The following is a 5,527-nucleotide window of genomic DNA, read 5'->3' as shown; positions in this document are numbered from 1 at the left end:
GCTTTTCTATTTTGAGATTGGAGGTCAATTCTTTTGTACTTGGAGCTAAAATGTATATGGATGATAATAAAAATAAAACATGATATATATATATATAAACTTTTTTTTTTTTTTTTGGAAAGATACAAGTTGTAAGGACCTGGCTAACTCGATGACTTCATTAAAGACAGGAAAATTTTTAGCGAAATAAAACAAGAAAATTTAAAACATAATATACATTATATCAAAATAAAGTTCATACATGAGTTTTTAAAACACAACCCAACAGTTAAGACACAAAATACGGAATGGACACAAAACATTTTAAAATAAAAAGTTTGAGGACGACGGGTGAAACTTGTCTACGGCACCTACTCCAGAGTCCGCTCCCGACCTCGAAAAGCTCCTTATTACCTGAAAAATAAGGAATGAGTACAAAGACTCAGTAAGTAGCCTACTTGTAGGTTCTTAATCGTGTCCTTGATGTGCTAGAGTATCACACTCTTTCTTTTCTTTTCTTTTTCTTGTTATTGTTGTAAGTACTTATGCTCTTTAGTTCTTATCCTTGACTTGTATGTTCTTATCACGATCTATTCTGAGAACCTTGGTTCTTGGATCCTTAAACTTTAGTTCTAATCCAACGGCCGGTTCTTAGGTCTTGGTTCTTGGTCTTAGAACTTAGATCTTGATCCATGTTCTAGTCATTGATCTTTGTCTTGCTCTTGGTAATTTTTAGGTTCTTGGTTTTCTCTTTTAAGGATATATAGTACTAAATTATAGTTTACCTTGTATATCATATTTGATATTTTATTATAAGCAAATGTCTCCTTAACATAGGTATCTTTTCATATATTGTTATTTCCATTTATTCTATTTCCATATCCTTGCAATTTATTTGATTATAAATAGGGAACTTTCACACACCATTCACGTGTGGTGGTTTAGCAAACATTCTCAGGTTCGTTCTCCAAGACACTCCCCTAAGATTTATGGCACTAGTCATGAACCTGACAACCTTTATCCAAGGTTTCATGCGTTCCAGTTGACAGAGTTTCATAATATTTGGAGGTTATCTAGTTCATGAACCGAAACTAAATTAACTTATGGGTATTATCGTCATTTTACATCATTTCTTAGTTTACCTACTTAACCTTATCCAATGACCACCAAATTTCATATATAGTCTTAACGTACCATATCATGCATTTTAGTTAACATGCAACCGTTCATGCAATAATACAAACATGCTCAACGGGAAGATAACGTTCATCTTCATCCGGAGCGCAGATTTCACATATTTTCCTACATCCTTTATCATGCATACATTCAATATCGCATTGTCACTCTAAAATGATTTCAGAGTCGATCATATCTAGATCCTATTGATTTTTTTAATTAATTTATTTGCATGGCTTACATGCTAATATGTTAGGTCTAGCAAGCTAGGTTTATCAATTTTACAGCATGCATGCTTAATCCAAGCAGTTCCTACAAGTACTACTCGTTGGAATCCAAATGGTCACTTACATGGTTAACGCGTGTTTTCTCGATCTCGAGTCTCTCATTGGAGAGGGTTCCAAAAATTATGAAATTTCCTTGATGGGTCCTAATTCACATAATAATAAGGTCAGGACAGTGCGAGCGATGGACGGCAACAAGATTTAAAGTCGAAGAAGATGTTGATAAAGAGGCAGAACAAGGCAGCGACTAGGGTTTTGTGAGTGGTTCGCTCGTCCCAGGCTTCGTGCTCTATTACATGGATGGCTGGTTAGGTGGCTTTATGTAGGCTGATACCTAGGATTTATGTTTTAATGTACTGGGCTTGGGCCTAGGGTTTATTTTAATGTAATGAGCCTTGGGCCCAGAATTTGCGCTTTACGCATCCCACCATGTCTCGAATTTGAAAGAGTACAAGGTCAAATCACGATTTTTAAGGATATTTCCCATCCTTAAATGTGTGTATTGCATTACTAATCCCAACAATGGAGTAACTTATTTAGTATTTCTTAAAATATTCAAGCCACATGCTACCCTTATTTTTCACGTAAGGGTAAAACGCCCCTCCATAGACGACATGAATTCTAAAATGACCATGGAAGAAATCATGATATTGAAGTAGTATGCATCGATTTTCATTTAGTAGTTGATAGGATAATTATTTCATATTTCATGTTCAAAGACTATGTTAGTTCTATTTTCTTGTTTTAAATTCAACGTGTAAGTTCATGGCTTCATTTGCAAATATTTTATTTCAAACTTCCACATATGTTATTTATGGCATTCATGTGATGATGCCTCTAATTTAAGCAAGAATATTAGGGGTGTTACATTGAGTGTGATATGTGATCGAAGAATGAGGGTTGTTTTGCATGATTTATTACGCCACAAAAAAAAAATATGGGAACCTCATGCATATTTGTATGTTCACGTGCACCGGGATACTTCCCCTTTATGATGAAGTATGGACGCGTACACTATGAGACGAAAATGATTATCATGCTGACCATAATATGACTAAGGTATGTCCATGAAATGATACGACTATGAGATGTATAAGGACGATAAGGCTATGACAAGATTAACAAAATGATATGATAGGGATACGCATATGGAAACGATATGAGTATGAAACGTTGTGATACAATATGAAAATGATATGATATATGTTATGGTACGATATATGTGAAAAATTGATATGTTTATGCTATGAAATATTGTGATACGATATGTTATGGTATGATATGTATACGATTCGAATTGCTATGTCTGAAAATATGGAAATGTTATGATTGTTGGGATTTAAGCCGTAAAGCCTTGTAATTAATTATTTAGTTTTTTAACAATAATTTATATTATTTTATTTGTGATTTAATTGTTACCCATTATATGAAAATCCAAGGTTATTAATGTAATCTTGAACAGTATGTGGTTGACATACAAGAGAATCGTGTTAACTAATAACCTAAAGAGTCTATAGTATATGGATAAGGTTGGGTGCCTTATTCTGGTAACACTATTGATACGGCCCACTTTGTAATCGTTACAAATGATTTGATCCAAATCATTCATGTGGGGACATGTAAGTGGGGGCATCCTATACAATGAGTTTGTATGAGACTTGACCAAGAAATATTTAATCTCTCTTTATAAATCCATTAATTGAGAAGATTAATATTTCACATGTTGATCATATGCGACTCGATCTTAATTCTGAGTGAGTTACGAACTCTTACCTGTGAGGGCTTGTCCTTTAATTTACATGGGCGAGAATGACTATTTTAGCCGATTCAATATGCCTACTATTTAGGAGAATGGACCAAATAGGGAGTTGGGAACATAATATCATGAGATGGAATTCACTACTTTCCATGTATGGAAAGTAGATGAGTTGTTTTCTTAAGTACTGATTTCGGGACTTGAACAATGGGGCCCCACCCTCTCATTGGCCCGAGAGCGACTTGGTTTATGATTGGATCATAGACAAATTGTTCATTAGAGAATAGTGGTACTTAAGGTGAAAGATGTAATTACATGGGTAAAACGGACTTTTGACCCAGCTGTAATTATGAACAACTCGTAAAGGATCGACTTGCTTGTAATGATTATATCGATGAACATAACTTGTTCTACAGTGCATAAGAGTGCAACTCTAGGTCTATAGTGGAGTGACCTATAGTTAATGAATGGAAATTGATTAATTGAAGAGTTTAATTAATTAATTTTGTATCATTGGAGCTTATAATCGGTAGGTCCATAAGGTCCCCTCGCTAGCTCGTAGTAACGCTAAAAGGTTCAATTTATTTGAAAGAAAATCCCAAAGAGATTGGAGAAAGAGTTTCGAGAATTCTCTAGAGATGTAATATGATTGATATGTTATGATTGACAGACAAACCGATTTACTAGCATGAGATACAACCCCGACATACACATGAAAGATATGTTATGAAGGAAGACGCTAGCGAGATTGTATTAAATGATAATGAAAATTGAAAAACGTTGGGACCTTATACATTATTGTGTGCTCATGCATTGGGGGATACCCCTTATCCTTCTCAATAGTACAGACGCGTACGCTACGAGACAGGAGAACGATCATTATGTTAACATAATGCTGTCGTGATGATCGCTATTTGTAACGGATGTCTAACATCAACAACTACTAGAGAATTCTCGCCCCATCAAAAAGGGGGCCTAGGAGGCGTGCGAACTGACTGGTGGGTCAATACTCGCACTTGTGAACCGTGTGTAGAAAAATTAAGTACACATCCCAATTGCCCGTTATGATGACCGTCGCAGGAAAATAGACTGTTATGATAGGTCTCTTTCATGAAATTGTATGTGTTATCATTTAACCCCAATAGTGGGGTCACTTACTAAGTATTTCTAAAAATGCTCAAGCTACTTCTATTTCAGGTAAATGCAAGGCATCCCTGAACGGCTGACGACGACATCACAACTCGAGACCATGACACATGCATAGAGTAGCCCCATTTATTTTCTTAGACTTAGCCAAGCAAGACACATATCGGGAACATCTTTTGAGAGCGTAATGAAGGAAGTTCAATTGAGTCAATTAGCAACTGAGTTACGAAATAGACATCTTGGAAAGTAGCAAGCAGACATCAAAACGCCAAAAAGAGAGGGCAAGGAACAATGTCAAGCAATAAAACTGAGAAGTGGGAAAGAAATACCCTACAAAAGAGGTGAAATTAAAGAACACATTAACAATCACTCGGCTAATACATAATAGAGAAAGGAGAAAAATGCTCGACAAAAGAAGCAGGCTCGAACACAAAAATGAAGAGCGTAGTAGCATTAAATGAAGAGTGTAAGTGAATGAAATGGTAACGTACAAAAAAATTAGGGAAACTTACATACCTACCAGGCTCGAACATTACAATGTAGGTGAACGTAATAGTAACGTACACAAAAATAAAAAAATAAAAAGGGCTAGTTCAACTACATGTTACTACCATCTTGAACCCTTGTGAATTTTTGTATTTTTTCTAATTAATTAATGTTGTTGATAATTATATAAGGTGAACCATTTATCTCGTATCAATTGAATAACTTCTCTCTTAAATTATTCAATACTTTACTTACGCAATTTTTTGTATTTTTTATAGCATCTATTATAATTAAACAAAAATAATAATAAAAAGTCTTGAACTTGTAATAACTTCAACCATCAAGATCTTAAAAAAAAAAAAACATTATAAAAAACATATTATAGCGTTTTGTTGAGCTATAATTTTTTACATGTACAGACAAAGTAGAGAGAGAGCTCAAACATATACAAGCAAACCACCATCCTTGCCAACATGAATGGTAGCTAACACAATGACAAACATAAACCACAAATCCCCTAATCAAAGCACTAAGCCAATCATTATAAATTCGAAAGATCCATTCACAAACTGCTATTAACTTCTCTTGCTGTAGTCTTGGACTCCATGACCGAGTCATAAGAAGCATGTAATCCAATCAAGATATAGTAAATCAACAGAATCCCAGTCCAGATTCCAAACCTTTCAAATGAGGCTTTGTC

The 5,527-nt window shown here is 34.8% G+C and overlaps 1 pseudogene; it reads right to left on the bottom strand.

The window, feature by feature from the left end:
• Window positions 1–5,370: 5,370 nt before the first annotated feature.
• LOC111471436 overlaps window positions 5,371–5,527 on the bottom strand; it is a 2,176-nt pseudogene continuing 2,019 nt past the window's right edge.

Source organism: Cucurbita maxima, unplaced genomic scaffold (genome assembly GCF_002738345.1).
Source record: "Cucurbita maxima cultivar Rimu unplaced genomic scaffold, Cmax_1.0 Cma_Scf00052, whole genome shotgun sequence".
Classification (NCBI taxonomy): Eukaryota; Viridiplantae; Streptophyta; class Magnoliopsida; order Cucurbitales; family Cucurbitaceae; genus Cucurbita; species Cucurbita maxima.
Note: the sequence above shows the minus strand (reverse complement) of the source record. Positions and strands in the feature narration are given on the sequence as shown.